Consider the following 25,936-nt stretch of genomic DNA (forward strand, 5'->3'; position numbering starts at 1 on the left):
CTATACAGAAATGCATAATTATGGATATTAACAGCATGGTGATGTATCCGGAATAGGCACACAAAGGTAAAAATAAGCAGCATCATTCTTTAGCAAATGTGGGTATTATTCTCCACACTGGCTATTATTGTAATGATTTCCACCCCCAAACAAGACCACATTTGTTTGGTACGGACCAGACCAAATCTGAACCAATCATAAATGTCTATATTTCACAAGTGTGAACATCAGAATACAGCACAGCACAGTAGAGTAGATTAGAGTTCAGTACAGTACAGTAGAGTACAGCAAGGTAGATATGTTCTGTACAGTACAATGGAGTACACTGCAATACAGTACACCATACTGTACTCTCCTCTAGTGTATTGTACTTTTCTTTACTGTTTTAATACTGTACTACTATGGACGTCCAATGTTGGTCGGTGCTCAGTAGGTGAGGATGCTTGTTACAGTAAATGGAAAGAGGGTAGGTGTAAGTAAGAGCCAGGAGAGTTTACATTAACTGGAAAGAGCAAGAGAGAAGAGAGAAGAGAGAGAGAGAGAGAGAGAAAGAGAGAGAGAGAGAGAGAGAGAGAGAGAGAGAGAGAGAGAGAGAGGAGAAAGAGAGGTTGACCAGACTATTTTCACAGTCTTGCTTTGACCTCCAGACCACAGAAAGAGAAAAAAACAATTATGAGCTGGGCATAACATTATGCCAGTGGAAGGGAGGGACAGTAGTGGTTGACCCAACTGTGGTTTGTGACTAATATGATGTCCTATTGTAGCCAATTCAACTGCAGTAATTCTGTTACTGATTTTTCTGTCATTCCGTTACCGATTTGGTAACAGCGTTGCACGTTCGAATCACTTAATAATTCATAAGCGTAATAATGAATGATATCAGTAAAAACACTTTAATAACTAATTGGTAGGTCTACGTTTATTTGTTTCTCCTGTGAACTTTCATTATCTTTCTTCCTCATGAAGGAGGGAAATTATTAAATATCTCAAAGATATGTTGGTTTTTAGTAACGGAGTTAAAAATCACAAGGCGATGTTTCTTAAATTTACATAAGGCAAATACTTTTTTCAAAACGAAATATTGTTGATACTAGTTGGTCTTTACTTCAACATGAATGTGTTTTGATGTATTTGCGCTAGCTTTTAAGACTTTTTCTGGTAGGTGTTGTCTAAGACCCCTTTTCCATCTGTTTGACCTGAAATCAATGCCTTTGCTAATTCCATATTTTTAGGATTTAAAATTGTTTGGAAAATGTATATGTATTCCTTAATAAAATATTTAAGAAGACTCTTAGCTTTAATTTGACACCCAATTTGACATGCTCCTATAGCCTTCATATGTTAATGCTCATGGGTCTTTAATGTGGAAATGCCCATCTATAATTCTGTATACGGTTGGTCACTACCTGTGATGCTTCTATTCTATTCTATTTTAGTCTTCTCCACTGTCTTGTCCACTGTCACTGTCTTCAAAAATTAGGCCACTGTCACGCCCTAACCATAGGGTCAGGGCGTGACTAGGGAGTGATCTAGTATATCTATTTCTATGTTGGTGCTAATGTGGTTCTCGATTAGAGGCAGCTGTATATCATTGCCTCTGATTGGGGTCATATTTCCCCCACCTGTGTTTTGTGGGATATTGATTGTTTGTTGGTGTGTTTGGGCACTATGTCCTCACAGTCTTTGTAAGTTTTGTTTTGTTTTGTTTGTTTCACTTAAATAAATATGTGGAACTTTACTCACGCTGCGCCTTGGTCCGCTCATTTCCAAGATCATGACAGCCACAAATTAAAACGCATATCTTCGTGATTGCAATAAGTGTTTTGTAATACACAAATGTCAATGTCAAGAACTGTCGAGATTACAAGGATGAATGGGAATAACTAGGTAGTCAATTGGCCTTCTGTGTTGAAACACTGCAGCCAATTTACATAGCAGCAAATTTCAGTGCTTCAGACAGTGTAATTACAGGAAGTTTGTTTACCTGGCCAATCTCTCCAAGGCCTTGCTCTACCCAGTGCTCTAATGAGGTCACACTCACCTCCATTCTCTGCTCAGAATTTTGTAAAACCATGTTAAGTTATACTCTGAGAAGAACCTCTTTTGCAACATACTGACTTTCATCAGTATCCTGAACACTGCAGAGATGTCGCACTCCATCTGAAACATTCCCTACAAAAAAACCTTGACCTTGCTGAAAGCCTGAGATTCCACAGATGGAACCTACTGTAATTCAATGTTCCTTTAGCAGTAAAGGAAGGCAACGGGTAGGAGGAAGAAAGAGGGAGAGAAGGAGAGGGAGAAAGAAAGGAAGAGAGACAGACAGAGAGAGAGAGAGCAAGTAAGCGAGCAGGAGTTAGGGATATCATCACTTCTTCTTAATTAAAGCACGTTTGACGGTAGCCTCCCTGACCTCAGCTGATGAGCCCATGTAATAGGCTGTAATCCTGGTGATGACACGCAGACGTTCAATGGCGCAACCTTTTGTTAACACTGACCCTCATGAAACCTCAGAAGGGGGAGCAGATATTCAATCTGATCTTGCTAATCAGCCAAGGGCAAATGTGCTTTTTTTTCATTATGAATTAGGCAAAACATTTTGACAGTGTTTAATTTAATTTTAGAGGTCATCCTTTTTTCGGCCTCTACTCGGTGCTTGCCAGTGTTAATTCTTATTACATTTCCTTTGGGAATTGAATATGACGTATCAAAAAATGAATAAGGGTAGATGGAATGGGAGGAGGATTCAGCAATCCATCAATGCACGGCATGATGAATATAATATGACCTCAGTCAGCGTATAATCAAAAAGGAAAACAATGATTAAAACTGCTTTGGGCCTGTCATCTTGTTGGCATCACAAGCTGCAGAATGGAAGCTTGTTATTACCTCTCCCACACACAATTATCATCACCATTTAACCACAATTCTTCCCGCTCACAAAGAAAAATGATTTACTTATGTAAAAATAGTATCACTCCTATATCAGGAGTTGCCAATGATAGCATTCAAAATGTACAGAATAAGGTGTGACAAATGGTTAAAGGAAAACCCAGCCAGACTACCAACCACATCCCACAACACCGACTGCACATAAAGATTACGGTACACTGTTTGCGAGTTTTTATTCGTCAAGAAATATCTTATCCAACCTATAACGTCTTTCATGTTTTTACTACATTGCATCATGATTATTTAAATGGGACCTGCTGGTAAGTTTAAAGCGAAGTAAAACACCAGATCCGCTCCGTGACACCCATTGCCATGATGATAAAATAGGACCTTCCTTTCTTCCTTCTATTCCTCAAGTTCCCCCTATTTCTCCATCCCCCCTCGATGAATCAACAAAGCATATTAGAAATGGAGAGTCCTTTTAGCAAAAAATTTGTAAACTGTAAATTTGTCAGGGAGCTGTGAAAAAGTGGGATCGATGAAAATAAAAAGCCTGTACAAAAATATAGCTATTAGTAATTGAGTAGTTTTAAAACAGCGTAATTTTCAGGCTCTGGGATTATAAACAATGTTTTTTATTGGAATTTTAAGTGGCAGTGAATAGAGTGGAGGAAAACAATATGTTGAATTCATACCGACATTATATCCACTATCTGAAAAAAAGTAACAATAGGCTGTAGGCTTGACAATAGGCATGAAATTTTAAATTGTCCATTTTTTTAAATTATTCTACATATTCCTTGATAACATGCATTGACTCCCTATTCGCCAGTATCTAATCAACTACTGTATCTGCATGCACTTGTGCCTGTTACGCACAGCATATGTTTCTCTTTAAAACCTGTTTGTACAGCACTGATGGTGGCATAAGGCTGAAACATATGCTCCTTTTTATTTTTTTTATAGCACCTTGCACACTATGTTTTCGAGCACGGATTAAATTAAGTATATTATTTTTGCATCTCGGTCTCCTTGTGTTATTCATTTTCATGGATTTGAGTGCTAATACAGTAAATAGCCTATCTTACAAACTCATTTAACATTCAACCTTAAAATGAGTAATATCCATGGCCACATTTGGAGGTTACTGTAACTATACATTTCTTCTTATGTAATCACACAAAGCGTGCCTGTTTAAGATAGCATGCATACTGTAGGTCGTTGCAGGTATGTGGAGAGCTTCACAATTGCTGTAAGAATCTGCGTAGAATGTCGAACTTTTACGTTACCAGCTAAAATATTGTAATCAGATCACAGAAAAACTAGGTGAATACTTCAAGGATTACTTAAAAATTTAGAAAGGATGTTTGCGAAAAAATAATCTTTGACACTTCATCATTAAAAAAAAAAGGTGCAAGTTTAAATTCTTTCAACATGAGAGAGTCTGACCATCATTCAGAGACCACTATGATGACACACCAAATGTGATTTATGGATTGTAGGAAAAAAGCAGGAATAGGCTTTTGTGGGCTACAGTCCAAGCTATGTCTTCCAATGGTGCAACTGCTGTCGGCATCCAACGATTATCCAACTTGAATAAACGCTTGGAGGTAAGGATGACAGCAGTGATATAGTCTACAACGATACGGATATCACTTATTATTGATATCTACTTAGCGCATTGATGTGAATCACACTGCTGCTCTCTCATTTAGCTGTTTGCGGCTTACGGATTGTGGTTGTTGTGGATGGCTGTTCACAAATCTAAATGTGTATTTGAACCCAATAATGGTTGAATTCAAGAAGTTTAAGCTACCTATCAATCATTGTTTTTGAAACCAGTGGACAGCCAGTGAAAAATGGGCTCTTGCAACAGCTGCATAGTGCAGATCCAAGCCTATGGAAGAAAACTGAGGCTTTTATTGCTCAATTGAATTCATGCTGATAAAAATAAAAATAATTCATAGGCCCAATGGACACATACTTAGACTCGCACACTTCGGATAAATGCCTCATGAGCTTAGTTCAAACTGTTACACTCCATGAGAACCCAAAATATAAACTTGTTTTTCTCCAATGTTTGTAAACGTAAACAAACACTGTATAGCCTCATAACATGGTTAAAACAATAATTATGATATCACGGATGGCCAGTCCTTGCATCCATAGCTCTGTCTGTTAATCTGAGAGTGGTTACATTTCTCCAGGCCCATCCCTCAGCTTTTTACCAAAACAGAGGCAGGGAGTCCGTTTTGTTATTGTTTCATCTGTGGACTTGCCCTTTAAACAGCTGCATATTATCAAGATATCAAAGAGTCACCAACAAAAAGGTAAACAATAGATGCAGCATATGGAATTCATTTTCACATGTAAATAGCACTTTTCAGTAGTGCTCAAGGCATGCCATTCCATGAGCGCAGCATTTATTTTTCAACTCGAATCAATGATTTGTGATTGGGAATCAATGATTCCGTGGTTGGGAGTCCCATAGGGCAGCGCAGAATTGGCCCAGCGTTGTCGGGGTTTGGCTAGGTTACGGGTGTCTCTGTTGTCGAGGGCATTTGACTTTTGGAATGTGGTGGACTTGTCTATTAAAAGTACGCATCTCAGACATGTCTGCTCTCCTGCGCCTGACTCCTTCACCTCCGAACGCAACACCGTCACAATTCATGGCCTGTAGGACTCATTGCTCTGAGCCCATACAACTCATTTTTTGTTAAAAAAAAGCAATGTTTGGATTATTTTGACTATAAGATATACTCAGATGAAAGACATTGTGCTATTTATCACAGACTACTTTGTGTCGTGGTCAAAGATATGATCAAGAGCCTCACATACAGTATATTATTTGGTCATTGTGCTGCTGCAGAAAGAATTGTGAGCAAGGCTTCAAAATTCTTCATATACCAGAGCGAGTGAGAATGCCGACAGGTGTGATTCCCGTGGGGGAAAGATTCTATTGGGGAAAGGTTCCCGTGGGGGTTGCTATGGAAGCCAAGAAGGGGAGTGAGGAGTGTGTGTGTGTGTGTGTGTGTGTGTGTGTGTGTGTGTGTGTGTGTGTGTGTGTGTGTGTGTGTGTGTGTGTGTGTGTGTGTGTGTGTGTGTGTGTGTGTGTGTGTGTGTGTGTGTGTGTGTGCTCAAACACACATGCATGTGGGGGTTTGGGAGAGGAAGCATGTCCATCTGATGATTGGGCATGTGCCTGAACTCAATTGTATACACTAATTGTAGTCTCACCCATTCATCTCTAATGACCGGTCATTGTTGACCGGGAACACCACAGGTGTACAAAAGTTAAATAAAACACCCAAAATGTAATGAAAATCATCTAAATGTATTTTGTGTGTTCAGATGCCCTGTGTGGACAAAGTCATGTAATCTTATGACAATCAGAGTAAATGAACTACATTTTTCAGAGAGAAAACTTGTAAATTGGTCCAATTCGACCGGAACACAGCAGGAGGGGGGGGGGAATAATCTAAAAGTAATGGAATGTAATCAGATTCCGTTTTTATCCCAAAATTACATTTCTGATTACAATTTTGGACAGGTAACTAGTAACTGTAACGGATTACATTGATACAGTTACCTACCCAACCCTGGTCAAATGGCACTTGCACCATGTACTTCTAATATAATCTCAACTGCAATCCAGGTCATTTGGTTCTGCTATTACATTAAATGATGTAGTGTGCCCAGTGAGTTGACTCTCTTCGACATACTTGCATTGTCTTTCACACAAAAAAAATGAAGCCCCAGAAAATAAAGACTTCTTAGCAATAATGAATATAATGTTGGTAATGATGACAATGAAGATAATGATACCACTAGAATTACTACTGCTATGACTATTACGACTACTACGAATAATAGGCTACTACTAATTCTTCTAATACTAATAATTGCAGTGTTGATACCAAAATGTATAATAATTAGTGGTAGTATTATCACTAACCATATTGTCTTCGTCATCATCATACACTGAGTGTACAAAACATAAAGAACCTCCCCTTTTTGCCATCAGAACAGCCTAAATTCTTTGGGGCATGGATTCTACAAGGTGTTGAAAGCGTTCCACAGGGATGCTGGTCCATGTTGACTCCAATGCTTCCCACAGTTGTGTCAAGTTGGCTGGATGTCCTTTGGGTAGTGGACCATTCTTGATACACACGAGAAACTGTTGAGCTTTATAAACCCAGCATTGTTGCAGTTCTTTACACAATCAAACCGGTGCGCCTGATTACCATAGCCAGTTCAAGGCACTTAAATATTTTGTCTTGCTTATTCACCCTCCTAAATGGCACACACACAATCCATGTCTCAATTGTCTCAAGAAATCCTTATTTTACCTGCCTCTTCCCCTTCCTATAAACTAGTTGAAAATATTACAATTATTATTAATTATCATGAAGTCATTATTTTCTATATCTTTGATTTTCCCTCTAGGGGGGACACGAACCAGGCGATCCTGTCTTCCTTCCATTGTCAACTGAGTTTTTTTTAAACAGCTAAGGAGAAAGTCCCAGTGATAGTCACATAAGCGGTAGCTAAAACCAGCAGGTGGTCCCTGTGGAAGAATAGTTTGACTCAGTGGTACGCTGTTTAACCAGAAAACAGTTTGACAAGCGAGCAGGGTTAATCTATTCCACTTCCTCCAGGGTATAAGGGAGCTACGCTACACCAATGTAATATTAAAACTGTTTTATGGTAATCACAATGGCTTGATCACCACTGTCCCTCTGTTGGCTCTGCATGGAGACATATCGCTCATTCACTGGCAGAAGGACAGGGATTTCTCTCGCCATGTACAGTACACGTATCAACTAATGTCGATAGCAATTGCAGGTTATTGTTCTTTAACCGCTTCAATTAAAAATATAGTGATTTTCTGCATTTAGTCATTTTGTTCCTCAGAGAAGTGAAATATGAGTATTTCTACATTTAGGGTAGGTTTGTGTTTTTGAATGTGGTTGTTTTTCGCATGCCATTTTAAATGATAGAAACTCTTGGTTGTCTGGGGGAAGAATTGAGACTTCACTCAAACAATAGAGTAGGCCCACTGGAAAGTAAAGAGATTAAATGAGTGCCAGGATCCTTTTACAAGCATGAAATTGATCAAGCTCCTTCATTTACAGGCATGCATGCTGCTTTACACAGCATTGAGTTTGTGCGTTATGGTGTGTATGTTCCAGCCTTTCAATGCAGAGACAGGGGAGGATGTCTGTGTGTGTGTTCTTTACTAAGCCACTGTCTGTTTCTAATACCACTACAGAATTGGTTAATGGAAATGTAATATGCTTTCAAGACAAACTATCAAGCTTATCTAATACACTTTATCAATTTAAAGAGATCTGTTTGGGAACCTTGACATTTTTTTTGTTAAGTCACAGGCCATTGGATGAATACAGCCTGTCGGTGTGCATACTAGCGAGCTGCTGTCCTGAGTGTCGATGGCTAACTGACTAACTAGAGTCAGAGGCCTTCACACTCCAATGCCTCCCCTCCTCCATTGTCTTAAGTCAGATAGCATGTCGATTCCGCCTGCGCTGATTAGTCTCGAATCTCGCAAAGGGTAATGGGATAGCTCAAAAGTAGTTTGCTGTTTAACATTCTAAAATACACTATGTATACAAAAGTATGTGGACACGACTTCAAATTAGTGGGATCAGCTGTTTCAGCCACACCCAATGCTGACAGGTGTAAAAAAAATCTAGCACACAGCCATGCAATCTCCATAGACAATCATTGGCAATATAATGGCCTGACTGAAGAGCTTGTGACTTTTAACATTGCACCATCATAGGATGCCAGCTTTCCAACAAGTCAGTTCGTCAAAATTCTGCCATGGTAGAGCTGCCCCGGTCTACTGTAAGTGCTGTTATTGTGAAGTGGAAACATCAAGGAACAACAACGGCTCAGGTGGAAAGTGGTAGGCCACACAAGCACACAGAACGGGACTGCCGAGTGCTGAAGTGCGTAGTGTATAAAAATCATCTGTCCTCGGTTGCAACACTCACTACCGAGTTCCAAACTGCTTCTGAAAGCAACGTCAGTACAACAACTGTTCGTCGGGAGCTTCATGAAATGGGTTTCCATGGCCGAGCAGCCGCACACAAGCCTAAGATCACCATGTGCAATGCCAAATGTCGGCTGGAGTGGTGTAAAGGTTTCCGCCATTAGAAGAGTGGAAACGTGTTCACTGGAATCACGCTTCACCATCTGGCAATCTGACAGACAAGTCTGGGTTTGGAGGATGCCAGGACAATGCTACCTGCCCCAATGCATAGATTCAATTGTAAAATTTGGTGGAAGAGGAATAATGGTCTGGGGCTGTTTTTCATGATTCGGGTTAAGCCCCTTAGTTCCAGAGAAGGGACATCTTAATGCTACAGCATATAATGATATTCTATATGATTCTGTGCTTCCAACATTGTGGCAACAGTTTGGGGAAGGCACTTTACTGTTTCAGCATGACAATGTCCCTGTGCACAAAGCAAGGTCCATAAAGAAATGGTTTGTCGTGACCGGGGTGGAAGAACTTGACTGGCCTGCACAGAGCCCTTACTTCAACACCATCGAACACCTTTGGGATGAATTGGAAAGCCGACTGCGAGCCAGGCATAATTGCCCAACATCAGTGCCCGACCTCATTAATGCTCTTGTGGCTGAATTGAAGCAAGTCCCTGCATCAATGTCCCAACATCTAGTGGAAAGCCTTCCCAGAAGAGGGGACAGCAAGGGTGGGGACCAATTAATGAACATGCACCTGTGGAACGGTCGTTAAGACACTAACAGCTTACAGAAGGTAGGCAATTAAGGTCACAGTTATGAAAACTTAAGACACTAAAGAGGCCTTTCTACTGACTCTGTAAAAAAAAATGCCCAGGGTCCCTGCTTATCTGCGTGAACGTGCCTTAGGCATGCTGAAAGGAGGCATGAGGACTGCAGATGTGGCCAGGGCAATAAATTGCAATGTCCATACTGTGAGACGCCTAAGACAGCGCTACAGGGAGACAGGACGGACAGCAACAACGGCCATGGCAACAACAATGGCGCGAGTTACACCAGGAACGGACAATCCCTCCATCAGTGCTCAGACTGTCCACAATAGCCTGAGAGAGGGTGGACTGAGGGCTTGTAGGCCTGTTGTAAGGCAGTTCCTCACCACACATCACTGGCAACAACGTCGCCGATGGGCACAAACCCACCGTCACTGGACCAGACAGGACTGGCAAAAAAGTGCTCTCACTGACGAGTCATGATTTTGTCTCACCAGGTGTGATGGTCCGATTCGCGTTTATCGTCAAAGGAATGAGCGGTACACCGAGGCCTGTACTCTGGAGCGGGATCGATTTGGAGGTGGAGGGTCCGTCATGATCTGGGGCGGTGTGTCACAGCATCGTCGGACTGAGCTTGTTGTCATTGCAGGCATTTTCAACGCTGTGCATTATAGGGAAGACATCCACCTCCCTCATGTGGTACCCTTCCTGCAGACTCATCCTGACATGACCCTCTAGCATGACAATGCCATCAGCCATACAGCTCGTTCTGTGCGTGACTTCCTGCAAGACAGGAATGTCAGTGTTCTGCCATGGCCAGCGAAGAGCCCGGATCTCAATCCCATTGAGGACGTCTGGGACCTGTTGGATTAGAGGGTAAGGGCTAGGGCCATTCCCTCCAGAAATGTCCAGGAACTTGCAGGTGCCTTGGGGGAAGAGTGGGTAACATCTCACAGCAAGATCTGGCACATCTGGTGCAGTACTTAATGCAGCTGGTGGCCACACCAGATACTGACTGTTACTTTTGATGTTGACCCCCCCTTGGTTCAGGGACACGTTATTCAATTTCTGTTAGTCACATGTCTGTGGAACTTGTTCAGTTTATGTCTCAGTTGTTGAATCTTGTTGAATATACAAATATTTACACATTTTAAGTTTGCTGAAAATATGAGGTTGGAATAGTATTGTGAAAATTATGATAATGCAATTTTAGTGTGAGAGCTTGAAACTTCAGCCTGTTTTGGTGGGATGGCGTTTTGGCCTGCCTGATGACATCACCAGGAGGTAAATTTGTCAATAGACCACTAAGAAAGACAGTTCCAAACATCTCTTCCAATAACAGCTAGTTTACCCCTTCCAACTCAGACCATTCCCAGACTGTCCTAGCAAAATTCATGCTTGAGAAATTGCTCTTTGCTAAGAATATATTTTAATTGAAAACAATCACAGTAAGGTTCTTAACTGTTACCCAGGAGTGCTTTAATATTGAGATAAAATGTCAGCATTGGACTTTTAAAATTCCATTTGCAATGTTCTTTTGGGAAGATTCAGCACTATGGGAAAACCCCTTGATTGCAATTCTCCTCTGATATGGAAATGTTGGGGAGCTCGTCTTCTGCAACCCATCAGGTTGAGTTCAGTTTTGGAGCACATCAATGAAGCTAACAAATAAATGCTTAATTCAGCGACTCCAGGTATTTCAGCATAACAGCAATCCCGAATCTCCCTTACCTAGATAACAAGGTTGTATCATTTTTCCATAATATACTGAACAAAAATATGAACGCAACATGCAACAATTTCAAAGATTTTACTGAGTTACAGTTCATATAAGGAAATCAGTCAATTGAAATTAAGTAATTTGGCTCTAATCGATGGATGTAATATGACTGGTACTACAGATATGCATCTGTTGGTCATAGACACCTTGAAAAGAAGGTAGGGGCATGGATCAGAAAAACAGTCAGTATCTGTTGTGACCACCATTTGCATCATGCAGTGTGACACATCTCCTTCGCATAACGTTGGACAGGCTGTTGATCGTGGCATGTGGAACGTTGCCCAAGCACTCTTCTATGGCTGTGCAAAGTTTCTGGATATTGTCAGGAACTGGGACATGCTATCATACACGTCGATCCAGAGCATCCCATACATGCTCAATGGGTGACATGTCTGGTGAGTATGCAGCTCATGGAAGAACTGGGAATTGTGTACAGATCCTTGCGACATTGGGCTGTGCATTATCATGCTGAAACATAAGACGATGGCAGCGGATGAACGGTACGACAGTGGGCATCAGGATCTCGTCACGGTATCTCTGCATTCAAATAAAATGCAATTGTGTTCGTTGTCCGTAGCTTAGGCCTGTCCACACCATAACCCCACCGCCACCATGGGGCACTCTGTTCACAACGTTAACATCAGTAAAACGCTCGCTCGCCCACACAACACAATACATGTGAGGCCGGTTGGAAATATTGACAAATACTCTAAAACGAGGTTAGAGGTTATGGTGGAGAAATCAACATCAAATTCTCTGGAAACAGCTCTGGTGGGCATTCCTGCAGTCAGCATGCCAATTGCAAGCTCCCTCAAAACTTGAGATATCTGCAAAGTTATGTTGTGTGACAAAACGACACACTTTAGTGTGGACTTTTATTGTCCCAGGTGCACCTCTGTGATGACCATGCTGTTTAATCAGTTTCTTGATTTGCCACACCTGTCAGGTGGATTAATTATCCTGGCAAAGGAGAAATGCTCACTAGCAGGAATGTAAACACATTTGTGCACAGAATTTGAGGGAAATAAGCTTTTTTATGCATATGTAACATTTACATAAAACTTTACATGTTGCGTTTATATTTTTGTTCAGTGTATATTGAAAAATCTATGTTTTAACAGTGTTGTATTATCCATAAGATTAAAATTGTACAGCACTTTTCAGTGATACAAGCTATTCACATCCATACATTTGGACTGGGATCAGGTCTTTATGGATATGAGATCAGCCATATCAAAGCCATTTTTTTAATCAAGTGCTTAGAGTAAGTGGGACCGTATTGATCATTTCTGAGTAGGACCCGACACAGGCATTTGAAGTCCTCTGTCAATAATCTTGAATATGTATGTCATTAAATGTAAAAATTAAGTCTATCACCCCAGGGGCATCAATCTATCATTATTTGTTCATTCAGAGAGTAAATGCAGACATTGAGGAGCTCCTAAAGGCAGCCTATACACTGGTAATCTAACAATTTAATCAAGGCTTAGGATCGGTGGAGCGGTAGTGGCCCACCTTAATAATACGAAGAGTCTGTTGCCCCATTCGTCCAAACTTCCCAGAGACACTCATAAGCCTCTGAGGGGAGTGACTCCTGATTTACTAGTTGATGTACATTTGGTTTTGTCCTTAAGAAGTCAGCTACTCACCTAGACTCACTTATTCACTCTCACAGGCTCAAAGTTTGGAAAAGTGCACATCTGCTCGGCTCCCCCATGCAGACCCTCATGCTATAATAAGCCTTGGTTCAGTTCTTTTATTCCCTCTTCTCATCAACATATGACCAACCCCTAATCTTCTCTGTAGAAATGTTTTACATTTAAGTTAACACATTATATGGTGGGTGTATGTTTCATGATTAACGACTCATGGTGTAATTGTAACATATGGCCAAGTCCTTTTGTTCACCTGACCTAGAATTCCTCACAATCAAATGCCAACCGTATTATCTCCCAAGAGAATTCACGTCGGTTATTGTCAAAGCTGTGTATATCCCCCTCAAGCTGATACCACGACGGCCCTCAAGGAACTTCACTATACAAACTGGAAACCATATATCCTGTGGCTGCATTTATTGTAGCTGGGGATTTTAACAAAGTAAATTTGAGAACAAGGCTACCTAAAAATCTAGTAGCACTCGCACTGGCAAAACACTTCTGCAATGCATACAAGGCCCTCCACCACCATCCTCTTGGCAAATCTAACCACGACTCCATTTTGCTCCTCCCTTCCTATAAACAGAAACTGAAACAGGATGTAACCGTGATAAGGAATATTCAATGCTGGTCTGACCATTCGGAATCCAAGCTTCAAGATTGTTTTGACCACGTGGACTAGGACATGTTCCGGGTAGCCTCAGAGTATAATATCGATTTATACGCTGATCCGGTGAGTGAGTTTATAAGGAAGTGCATAGGAGATGATGTACCCACTGTGACTATTAAAACTTACCCGAACCAGAAACCGTGGATAGATGGCGGCATTCGCACAAAACTAAAAGTGCAAATCACAGCATTTAACCATGGGAAGGTGACTGGGAAATGGCCGAACACAAAGAGTTGAGTTATTCACCCGGCAAAGGAAATCTAACAAGTGAAATCACAATTCAACCGCTTATACACGAGATGTATGTGGCAGCGTCTACAGAAAATCATGGACTACAAAAATAACAGGATGGTAAACACCTTCTTTGCCCTCTTTGAGGATAACACAGTGCCACCGCTACCAAGGACTGTGGGCTTGCCTTCTCCGTGGCCGACATGAGTAAGACATCTAAATGAGTTAACCCTCGCAAGGCTGCCGGCCCAGACGGCACCCATAGCCGCGTCCTCAGAGCATGCGCAGACCAGCTGGCTGGTGTGTTTATGGACATATTCAATCTCTCCCTATCACCAACATGTTTTCTTAATGTGATGGTTACTAAGGACAAAATCTTAATATCTACACATCTCTATAGGAAACCTATGGACAGGAATACCCTCCTTAGAGGTGTCAGCTTTCATCCACGTCCACTTATTAAATGTCTCCCTATAAGCCAATTCAGTCGCATCAGAAGAATATGCAGCTCTGATGCTTCTTATCAGAGACAGAACACGGACCTCACACAAAGGTTTAAGGAAAGGTGGTACAAAGACAATTGGGTAAAACATGCCAATGATCGTTTTGAAGGACTAACACAGTTTGGAAAGCCTTCAACCCAAAGTTAAAGAAAAGGCAGAATATTTCCCCTGATGCTTCACCCAAAACTCTCCATTGGGGAAAGCATTTAAGGACATTATCAGGAAGCACTGGTACATTCTTGATACTGACCCACAATTGAAACCCATTTTTAAATATCTACCACATATGTTATTTACATGTTAAAATGTCCTTGTGGTCTGTCTTACATATGGAAACCCTGTAGAATTCTTAAGACACGGGATCAGTGAGCACAGCAGCAATTTACAGACAGGTGAAACAACAAATCAGGTTGCTGTTGTACAAGCTGGACATCCTAATAGTTCTCTGAGATATATTGGAATGGAAGTGGTCAAGATGTCACACGGGAGGGGACATTGAGAGGATAATACTTCTTCAAAGGGAATCTTTCTGGAGCCACAGGCTCTACACATTGTTTCCTCTTGGCCTCCTCTTGGCGAGGAGTTTGACTAATTGAATATTGTATGTATATTACTGTAAATATTGATCACATTCCTTCTGTATGATCATATATTTTGATACATTGAATGTTAATATTGTGAACCTACCTTATACAATTTTTTACCTCCTGTTTTCAGAAAGTGATGTCACTGGGTACTGCTCTTATACTGTATATAGGACCTTCCACCCCCACCGGGGATATGGATGCCTGATGAAGACCTAAGGGTCAAAACGTTATAAATACATTTCACCTGGGAGCATGAGCAGCAGTGTGCAGCGTTTTCCTTTCTGTTTTCCATGAGTTTGTCTACAACTAAAGCACTTGCGGAAAGTACCTGGATGTGCGTTCTTCAACTTTTGGACATACAGTATTAGAGTGACCAGTGTTCCATTAATAAACTGCCCAGTGATTCCATGTCTATGCACAGTAGACTGACCCCTTATTCTACATTTTATATATATATATATATATATTTTTCTCTGCAGATCTCAAGCTCTGTCAGGTTGGATGGGGAGCGTCGCTGCAAAGTTACTTTCAGGTCTCTCCGGAGAAGTTCGATGGGTTCAAGTCTGGGCTCTGGCTGGGCCACTCATGGACATTCTGAGACTTTTCCCGAAGTCACTCCTGCGTTGTCTTGACTGTGTGCTTAGGGTCATTGTTCTGTTGGAAGGTGAACCTTCTACCCAATCTGAGGTTCTGAGCGCTCTGGACCAGGTTTTCATTAAGGATCTCTCAGTTCTTTGCCTCGGTCCTGAATAGTCTCCAAGTCCCTGCCACTGAAAAACATCCCCAGAGCATGATGCTGCCCCCACAATGCTTCACCGTAAGGATGGTGCCAGGTTTCCTCCAGGCCGGACTCTTGGCATTATGCCAAATAGTTACATTTGGGTCTAAGAATCTTTAGGTGCCTTTGGCAAACTCCAAGCTTGCTGTCATGTGCCTTTTATTGAGGAGTGGCTTCCGTCTGGCCACTCTACCATAAAGGCGTGATTGGTGGAGTGCTGCATAGATGGTTATCCTTCTGGTTCTCTCATCTCCACTGAGGAGCTCTAGAGACCTCTGTCAGAGTGACCATCGGGTTCTTGGTCAACTCCCTGACCAAGGCCCTTCTCCCCTGATTGCTCAGTTTGGCCGGGAGGACAGCTCTAGGAAGAGTCTGGGTGGTTCCAAACTTCTTCCATTTAAGAATGATGGAGGCCACTGTGATTTTGGAGACATTCAATGATGCAGAAATGTTTTGGTACCCTACCCCAGATCTGTGCATCGACTCAATCCTGTCTCGGAGCTCTACGGAGAATTAATTTTACTTCATGGCTTGGTTTTTGCTCTGACTTGCACTGCACTGTCAACTGTGGGACCTTATGTAGACAGGTTTGTGCCTTTCCAAATAATGTATACTTACTGTTTTTTAAAATGTTAATACATTTGCAAAAATGAAAAAAAATAACGTTTTCACTTTAATATTATGAGGTATTGTGTGTAGATTGTGGAGTTTTAAAGTTTTTATTTATTTTTTACATTTAACCCAATTTAGAATGGACGTAAGAAAATGAGGAAAAGGTCAAGGGGTCTGAATACTTTCTGAAGGCACTGTACATAGGGCAGCAGCCTCTAAGGTGCAGGGCTGAGTAACCGAATGGTAGCCGGCTAGTGACAGTGATCAAGTTCAGGGCAGGGTGTTGAGTGGAGGCCAGCTAGAGATGGCTTTTTAAAAGTCTGATGGCCTTGAGACAGAAGCTGTTTTTTAGTCTCTCGGTCCCAGCTTTGATGCATCTGTACTGACCTGGCCTTCTGGATGATAGCAAGGTGAACAGGCCGTGGCTCGGGTGGTTGATATCCTTGATGATCTTTATTGCTGTCCTGTGACATCTGGTGTTGTAGATGTCCTGGAGGGCAGGCAGTGTGCCCCCAGTGCTCTCCACCCTCTGGAGAGCCCTGCAGTTGCAGGTGGTGGAGTTGCCGTACCAGGCAGGGATACATTTCGACAGGATGCTCTCAATGGTGCATCTGCAAAATATTATGAGGGTCTTAGAGGCCAAGTAGAATTTCTTCAGCCTCCCAAGGCAATGTCTGTGTGGGTGGACCATTTCACATTGTCAGAGATGTGTACGCCGAGGAACTTGAATCTTTTCACGTTCTCTACTGCAGTCCCGTCAATGTGAATGGGTGCATGCTCCCTCGGGTGTCTCCTGAAGACCACGATCAGTTCCTTTGTTTTGTTGACATTGAATGACAAGTTATTTTCCTGGCAGCACTCTGCCAGGGCCCTCACCTCCTCTCTGTAGGCTGTCTCGTCATTGTTGGCAATCAGGCCTACTACTGTTGTATTGTCTGCAAACTTGATGATTGAGTTGGAGGCGTGCATGGTCACGCAGTTATGGGTGAACAGGGAGTACAGGAAGGGACTGAGCATGCACCCTTGTGTTATTATCTTATCATGTAAGCATATCTGTTGAAATTATGATTTTTTTTCTATAAATAGGGATACATACTGTAAATGACCAGGTAATGACCACTAATATGATACATTTCTGAAAATGTGGATTCGTTCCCGCCTAAGTATAAAGGCTTAGATATGTCAAAATAATGACTATCAAAATAAAGAAAGTTGCACACTCCATGTATAATCTCCCAGCAATTTAATGGGTAATTACCAACATTTCGGCATCACTGTGCCTTCCTCATGAACACTTGAACCAGGTTATATAAATGGAATATTGACACATACCTTTTCCGGAGTTAGAATATCCTACAAATATGGAAGTGGATGCATGCGCATCAAGTGTGTCTCTTGAACATATCTCATGTAAAAACTGTCCCATTACGGAGAATATCCTAGCTCTGTATATGAAATTAAAGACATGCGTATCTGGAGCATGTGTACTCTTTATATGTAATGAAATGCCAGATATCCGGAAATATATAGATACAGAAATCCCCTCGTACTGGGATACAGATACAGTACCTTTAAAAAAAGAGTAAGGGAGTGGACCTGAAAATCAGTCAGTATTTGGTGTGACCACCATTTGCCTCACGCAGCATGACACATCTCATTCACATAGTGTTGATCAGGCTGTTGAATGTTGTCCCACTCCTCTTCAATGGCTGTGCGAAGTTGCTGGATGTTGGCAGGAACTTGAACATGCTGTCGTACATGTCAAACCAGAGCATCCCAAACATGCTCAATGGGTGACATGTCTGGTGAGTATGCAGGCCATGAAAGAACTGGGACATCAGCTTTGAAGAATTGTGTACAGATCCTTGCGACATGGGGCCATGCGTTATCATGCTGAAACATGAGGTGATGGCAGCGGATTATTTGCACAGCAATGAGCCTCAGGATCTCGTCACGGTATCTCATTCAAATTTCCATTGATAAAATTCAATTCTGTTCGTTGTCCGTACCTTATGCCTGCCCATACCATAACCCCACCACCACCATTGAGCACTCTGTTCAGCAAACCACTCACCCACACAATGCCATACACGTGGTCTGTGGTTTTGACGCACAATGGATGTACTGCCAAATTCTCAAAAATAACATTGGAGGCGGTTATGGTAGAGAAATTAACATAAAATTATCTCGCAACAGCTCTGGTGGACCTTCTTGAAGTCAGCATGCCAATTGCACGCTCCCTCAAAACTTGAGAGATCTGTGGCATTGTGTTGTGTGAAAAAACTGCACATTTTAGAGTGGGCTTTTATTGTCCACAACACAAAGTGCACCTGTGTAATGATCATACCGTATAATCAGTTTATTGATATGCCGCACTCGTCATGTAGATGGATTATCTTGGCAAAGGAGAAATGCTCACTAACAGGGATGTAAAAAAAAAGAGAGAAATATGCTTTGTGCGTATGGAACATTTCTGGGATCTTTTATTTCAGCTCATGAAACATGGGACCAACACTTTACATGTTGCATTTATATTTTTGTCCAGTGTAGTTAACCAAGTACAGTAGCTACCCCGACTATCTGCGCTGACCCTTTTTGTCTCATCACATATGCTGCTGCTATTGTTTATCGCTTTATTCCTAGTTACGTGTACATATATGTACATATCTACCTCAATTACCTAGCCCTCCACATCGATTCAGTACTGGTACCTGCCAAGTTATCATTAGTCATTGTGTATTTACTATCACTTTTATTATGACGTGTTTTACTTTTCTATTATTTCTCTATTGCCTTTCTCTCTGCCTTGTTGTGAAGGGACCATAAGTTAGAATTTCACTGTTAGTCTGAACCTGTTTTTCACAAAGCATGTGATGAATAAAATTTGATTTGATTTACACGTTTAATGTTGGCAGGAAGAAGAGCTACATCAAGAGTGAAAGGAAGAGATGTACTGTACTGACAATAGTGGGTATACAGGAAAATAGTAGACTATAGTAAAATAGATCTGCAAACAATGAAGAGGACAAAAGGACGAATGGAATGGAAAGTGAATGGTGTGGTTTTTATGTCCCGTGTTCTAATTTAACCTTTGGTCAGTCTATTCACTACACATTGAAAGCTCTCTCAGGTTCAAGGAGGGGCAATTTTACACATTTCCAGTGCACCATCACCACACTTTCGACAACAATGAACAGAAAAGCAACAACAACCAACAACAATGAACAGGAAAGGGACCTCTTGTAATACCAGGACGTGAAATGTATTCTGTATTCCGTGTGAGTTGTCTCAGGCCGTGTTTGTTTCAGGGAGTAATGGTGAGTGGTGTATGATTCAGGGCGAAAATAACACTCCTCTGACTGGGCGAGTTAATAAAGAGGCACCAAAGTGGGTCTATTTATGTTGAATTTCCACGAGGCTTCGGATAAGAGGTCAGTGTGATGTCTCTCTCTCTGGATGAAGTGTCTCTGCTTGTTTAGCATTGAATGTATGCAGCGCCATGCAGCGTCGTTACCCAGCATTCAATGCTTGGGTTTAGTCAAATAGTGGTGAGGCGTGGAGCAGAATATTTTAAACGTGAACCCTCTCCTCTAGCGTCCATTTTATGTCCTCTTCTCAGGTTGGTATATAAATATGTACATACATTGACTGTATATCCATAAATGCATACTTTTCGAGACTCAGGTAGATAGAAGAATACTGCAGAATGCAGTCTATTCTTCACGCTCTCTAAGGTTACAGTATACAATATATTACAGTCCGCTCAATCTGGCATTCCACTTTTCACCGCTCCATTAGAGCTGCCGGCAGCTCAGAAATGCAAGCCAATGTTTCATGACCTAACTAATTCAGACACATTAAACAGATCCAGTAAGATGTAGTTACATATCTGGCTCCAGTCATGCAGAAAATAAGTCTGACCTAACCCTGCAGTACCTCCACGGACACTGCGACAATACCCTCTTTATTCTTGATGTGAAAAAGCTATCAGGCAGGGAGCTCTCCGAATCCGTGTCGATACACTTCCAGCCACCCACGGTGGGTGAATTTAAATCTGGCGAGAGATGTCAGCACGGGCCACAGGTCACCCGCAGCCATTAAGCGAGTTTCGCACCGTGCTCGGAGAAGGCCGCCCACGCTGCTGGCAGGGTTGGTCAGTGCGGCGTGGTGTTAGCCTGGAGCGTCCTGCTCTGACCTCTTGCTGGCGTCTAGTGTGGAGCCGGAGAGACCCTAGCTCCTATCTTGACATTGTCCATTGCAGGGCCGGGGGGAGATGGGACCTGACAAGCGCTAAAGAGGATAAATGCTCACTGGCCTCTTGGCTGTCGCGATGAGTCATGGCGGTTAGGTGGTGATGATGCTGCCTGGCTCCCCGTTCACCCGCACTCCGTCTTTTCTTACCCCGGCCTGATTTCTGATTTCACATCGGATAAAAAACCTCTAGATTTAGCCATGTTACTCATCCCTGAGCCATTTTATTAAAAAAATAAAACAAAATTACATTCGAAGTCTCAAGACTGAAAATGTGACTGACCAAGGAACACCTGTAACAGTAGTTTGGCTTCATTGACTGAAAGAGAAGAGAACAGGATTGTTTTAATATGAATGCGCTGGGAGATCAATTAGGTGTGCAGCCATTGTGCTCCATTCAAGGGAAGCAGATAAATACATACTTCTGGAAGGCTAATTAATTTGCAGTGTGCTGTGACTCAGTTCGCTGCATCGCTGCATCTCACACCTTCTCTCATGTTCAAAGAGAAAGTGTACCAGTACTCTCAAATGACCTGAAAGCATTTCCTTGAAGTCAAGTCATCTGATGCCCACGTTAATGTCTACTGGGGAAACTGTAGGCTATAGAATTACTGTACCAGCTGTTAAAACAGGCTTGATCAATACCCTGCATGATAAATTATTAACATACTGCAAATATTATGCTTGAATTACACATTAGAATTACACATGAAATGAAGCCTTTAGAACTCAGTGGTACATCTGTGGTGCAGCAGGGTGTGTCTCTGGGCTGTTGAGAGGAGTTCAGAGATATTGGGAGAATCTCAATTGCATCGTCCTCACGTCGCCTCCTCTCTCCTCACCTCCTTCTAAAAGGAGTAGAGAGGAGCTAGGAGTATGCTTTTGAGCTTCTCCCAGTGTAAAGGTCATAGGCAATGCACATGCACACAGGCACGCACACACGCACACACACACACACGCAGGACTCCAATCAGTTTGATGAGCAATGGCTTTGGCTGTGAACCATGTCACTGTCATTTATAATGGATTTAACCTCCACTCTATAAAGAATACAAAGGTCTGCTGGATGGAAAATTATGATTTTTGTGGGTGTTGCGAAAGAGAGTAGCATTGTTTTAATAACACTCATTCTGTAGACCACCAATGTAAACGGTCTAAAATGGTAATACTTGTGGCTGATATAAATATACTGTATTTCATCGGTCAAAATTAAAAGAAAAGTTTCATTTCAGTGATCAAGGTCCAAGTGATATGTTGTTAGCTCAATTAGTATTCCCTACGTTATGCATTCTGGTTTCAAACTTCACCAGACTGCGAAGTTAAGAAATTCACCATGGTGACATTTCTCCCCTTGCCAATGTAAGGTTCCACAAGCCTCATCACCACATTCTCCGACATTCACTCACCTGCTGCCCGATGTAGATCTTTTCACAGATATTGAAAGCCATTCAGCATGTACAATTATGCACACTCTCACTGTGTAGCATACTCCAAGTAGGTCAGAGTACAGGGGCAGATTGGACATCTGGCAATTGTGGCAGATGGGCTGGACATGTTTTTGGTGTTGGGTGGGCTGGTTGAAATTGACAGACCCCAAAATATATATCCCAAAAATGTAATAATGCCTTTTTTATGATCAGCTGAGCAGAAGTCATGCAAACTCACATTAAAAGTCAAATGAGGCATCAGAAATTATACCTGGTTCGACTCTGTCATCAGTTAGATAGCCAATGTTATGGGTCATTAAAAAAGGAATGTTGGTGCCGATAAACTTAGAAAAGAGCACATTCTACATTGTCACCTCACTCAATTCAGCAAGTGATTAAAATCATGATTTAGTCAAACAGTAAAGTGTATTATCCTCATAATTACTGTACTGGGAGTGTCTGCCCCTATGCCTATTTCACTGGAGTGTGCTGCTGTGAGCAAGCTTGAGAGAAAAAGTTATTCTGATTGTATAACATTTCAAAATGCAATTGTGGGGAAAACACTGATTTTGAAGCTTCGTCCCTCAAAGAGAGTGGGGTCTCAACTTTCTGTATTTATAATTGTTATTTCTCAACTGTCAATATTCACCTCAATAGCTGCTTTTTTTTACAACATGTGGAGTGGCGTGAGAGCAAAATGCGCACCTGCAATTGCGAGGGCCTACAACTTAAATGTTTTTTTTTAGGACATTACATTTACTGTTGGATGAATATATGGCTACTAGCAGTGTCAAGCAAAGAGGCTCTTGAGTTTGAAAGTAGGCCTTGAAATACATCCACAGGTACACCTCCAATTGACATAAATGATGTTATTTAGCCTATCAGATGCTTCTAAAGCCCTGACATCATTTTCTGGAATTTTCCAAGCTGTCTAAAAGGCACAGTCAACTTATTGTATGTTAACTTCTGACCCACTGGAATTGTGATACAGTGAATTATATGTGAAATAATCTGTCTGTAAACAATTGTTGGAAATATTACTTGTGTTATGCACAAAGTAGATGTCCTAACCGAAATGCCAAAACCCTGTGTTTGTTAACAAGACATTTGTGGAGTGGTTGAAAAACAAGTTTTAATGGCTCCAACCTAAGTGTATGTAAATTTCCGACTTCAACTGTATATAATTGCAGCACATCTGTGGAAACAAAACTGCATGATTTTGTTGATTTGAAAGGAGAAACAGTAGAGGAAATTGCAGCTGAGGTCCTGGTGGTCATCCACATTTTTTACCTGGAAAACAAAGTTGTGGCATTCTCTGCCGTCAACACAAATACCAACTTTGGAGGACTGAATAGGCTGGGGAGGGTCAATGTCCATACCAAAGTTATAAATGCTCTGCAGCAGTAGGTGATTGGCTTAGGTTGTCCTGCCCACATCATTCATAACACAGCCAGAACAGCTTTGGATATGATTTCCCTTGATGTTGTGTACCTGCTCACAAAGATATTTGAATATTTTCACCATCAAATCAAAGTTTATTTGTCACATGCGCTGAATACAACAGGTGTAGACCTTAGTGAAATGCTTACTTACAGACTCTAACCAAGAGTGCAAAAAAGGTATTAGGTGATCAATAGGTAAGTAAAGAAATAAAACCAGTAAAAAGACAGTGAAAAATAACAGTAGTGAGGTTATATACAGACACCAGTTAGTCAGGCTGATTGAGGTAGCATGTACATGTAGATATGGTTAAAGTGACTATGCATATACAGTGAGCACCACGATTAATTGGACAGTGACCATTTCATTGTTATTTTGGTTCTGTACTCCAGCACTTTGAGTTTGAAAGGATACAATGACAATGAGGGTGAGGGTGAAGTGCAGACTGTCAGCTTTAATTTGAGGGTATTTTCATACATATCGGATGAACCATGAAGCTTCGGTAGTAGAGAGAACAGTCTATGACTGGGGTGGCTGGGGTCTTTGACAATTTTTAGGGCCTCCCTCTGTCACCGCCTGGTGTAGAGGTCCTGGATGGCAGGCAGCTTAACCCGAGTGATGTACTGGGCCGTACTCAGTACCCTCTGTCGTGCCTTGCGGTCGGAGGCCGAGCAATTGCCGTACCAGGCAGTGATGCAACCAGTCAGGTCAATTACAGAAAATGATGTCATGGCTTTAGAAGCATCTGATAGGCTACTTGACATCATTTGAGTCAATTGGAAGTGTACCTGTGGATGTATTTCAAGGCCTACCTTCAAACTCAGAGCCTCTTTGCTTGACACTGCTAGTAGCCATAAAGGGGGGGGGGGGATCACTTGAAGTATGGAAAACATCTGAGACACTGCTTAGTCAGAGATGTAGCATGGTAGTTACCTACTTCAAAGAGAATGACATCCCACACACTAACATGGCTAGATTAGCATATGTTGTCATGTGCTTACCTGGAAGTAATGCACCAGTCGAGAGAGTGTTCGCCCAAATGAATGTGTCACGGCTGATTTCCTCCTCTTCGTCTGAAGAGGTGTAGCAGGGATCGGACCAAAATGCAGCGTAGTTCGTGCTCAACATGTTTTAATGAAAGACGAATAACGTGAACACTACACAAATACAAAAACAACAAACGTGGAAAAACCGAAACAGTCCTATCTGGTGCAGAGAACACAAAGAGAGGAAACAATCACCCACAAAGTACCCACAGAATATGGCTGCCTAAATATGGTTCCCAATCAGAGACAACGATAGACAGCTGCCTCTAATTGAGAACCAATATGGTTCCCAATTAGACATACAAAATACCTAGAAAGGGGAAAGCCGCATAAACATACAAAAAACCCTAGACAAGACAAAAAACACATACATCACCCATGTCACACCCTGACCTAACGAAAATAACAAGGAAAACAAAGAATACTAAGGTCAGGGTGTGACAGTACTCCCCCCCAAAGGTGCAGACTCCCGGCCACACACCTAAACCTATAGGGGAGGGTTTGGGTGGGCATCTGTCCATGGTGGCGGCTCTGGCGCTGGACGTGGACCCCACCACACCATAGTCTTTGTCCTCTTAAGTCTCCTCCTAGGAACGGCGACCCTCGCTGTCAACCTAGGATTGGCAACCCTACAAAATGGCCCCACTGGACTGAGGGGCAGCTCGGGACTGAGGGGCAGCTCAGGACTGAGTGGTAGCTCGGGACTGAGTCGTAGCTCCGGACTGAAGGGCAGCTCTGGACTGGCTGACGACTCTGGAAGATCCTGGCTGACTGGCGGCTCTGGCGGATCCTGGCTGACTGGCGGCTTCTGGCGGCTCTGGAGGATCCTGGCTGACTGACGGCTCTGGCGGATCCTGGCTGACTGGTGGCTCTGGAGGATCCTGGCTGACTGGCGGCTCTGGCGGCTCCTGGCAGACTGGCGGCTCCTTGCAGACTAGCGGCTCTGGCGGCTCCTTGCAGACTGGCGGCTCTGGCGGCTCCTTGCAGACTGGCGGCTCTGGCGGCTCCTTGCAGACTAGCAGCTCTGGACAGGCGGGAGACTCTAGCAGCTCTGGACAGGCAGGAGACTCTAGCAGCTCTGGACAGGCAGCACTCTAGGCCTGGTGCGTGGTGCCGGCGTTGGTGGTACTGGGGGGCTGCAACTGGAGGGCTGGTGCGTGTAGGTGGCACTGGATAGACTGGACCGTGCAGGCGCACTGGAGCTCTTGAGCACCGAGCCTGCCCAACCTTATCTGGTTGAATGCTTCCGGTCGCCCTGCCAGTGCGGCGAGTTGGAATTGCCCGC

This window comes from Oncorhynchus kisutch, linkage group LG12 (assembly GCF_002021735.2).
Source record: "Oncorhynchus kisutch isolate 150728-3 linkage group LG12, Okis_V2, whole genome shotgun sequence".
Lineage (NCBI taxonomy): Eukaryota > Metazoa > Chordata > Actinopteri > Salmoniformes > Salmonidae > Oncorhynchus > Oncorhynchus kisutch.